Genomic DNA, 1093 nt, shown 5'->3' with positions numbered 1-1093 from the left:
AAAGAGTGGGGTGGGGGGGGGGGTTGCGTGGGACTGTTCTACATAAGCTAGCCCGCTGTGTGGCTAGCCGCAGAGCGTCCCACCTTTCCACGGAGAGCGGAGATATTTTCACTCGAAATTCAAATGCACCTATTTCCTCTGTAGTTTATGTTGTTCGGCTAGAATAGCTGCAGGGCTTCCTAGCTCGCAATTGTGAGATTTCAGGACTAGGCTGGTCGGCAGGGTGCTGGTGACAGAAGAAGGGGGAGGGACACGGAGGAAGAGGACTGAGAAGGAGAAAGGGAGCTGGGGGAAGGGCCGGGGAGGTGTCGTCGGGCAGTAGGGGGAGAGCTGGACCCTTCACAAGTGACGCATGGCAGGCGGGGGTGGGGAGTGCTGAAGCCCGCTGGTCCCAGGACCCGCTTTAGAACCAGCTTCGGGAGTGGCCAGATTGAACGCGAGGACCCGGCACCAGCCAAACTCTGCAGACCGTTACTCGGGCCTCCCCCTGGGGCGGGGCGCGCGGGGGCGCGGCTCAGACAAACCCGCGCGGCGACGTCTCCAAACACAGCCGAGAAGGGAAATCAGAGAAAAAGGACAAAACGAAAAATGCAAACGGGGGAGGGCTTTAAATTGATTTCTTTGCCTTGGAAAAAAGAGAAAGGAAAACGGAGAAAGGAGCCCACGTGCCCGAGAAGGTTGTTGTGTTAAAGCGCCACCTTCCGTCGGCCGGGGACGCAGAGGGTTGCACCCGCGGGCTCCCGGCCGCGGCGCTGGGGAAGCGCGGAGTCCCGCGAGGGGCGCGCCGGGGAGCAACTGGGACTACCCCAGGGCCGGCCCGGGGCTGCGGACCCCGAACTGGGTTGCACCGCCGTCTCAGGCTGGGCGCGTGCTCGAGTGTGTGCACACAGTGGTGTGTGCGAGCCCCGTCTGCTCACGCCGTCGCGTCTCCGGGGAACTGGACACAAAGGGGCGCCGAGCCCCTCCCGGGCCCTGGTCCTCGGTGCACGCGAGATAGCCTGGTTTGCCTTGGGCTCTCCGGTTCACCGCGGTGCCGTGTGCGGCTCCGGAGGCAGCATCCCGGGGAGAGGCGCATCTGTGCACACACGCGGAT

At 63.5% G+C, this 1093-nt stretch overlaps 1 protein-coding gene across 1 annotated transcript in view; it reads left to right on the top strand.

Moving 5' to 3' along the window:
- Nucleotides 1-1093, top strand: part of SOX11 (SRY-box transcription factor 11) — an 8846-nt gene that overhangs the window by 4803 nt on the left and 2950 nt on the right. The gene's annotated exons all lie outside the window — the stretch shown is intronic.

The sequence above is a fragment of the Tupaia chinensis genome, unplaced genomic scaffold (assembly GCF_000334495.1).
Source record: "Tupaia chinensis unplaced genomic scaffold, TupChi_1.0 Scaffold000377_1, whole genome shotgun sequence".
Lineage (NCBI taxonomy): Eukaryota > Metazoa > Chordata > Mammalia > Scandentia > Tupaiidae > Tupaia > Tupaia belangeri.
Note: the sequence above shows the minus strand (reverse complement) of the source record. Positions and strands in the feature narration are given on the sequence as shown.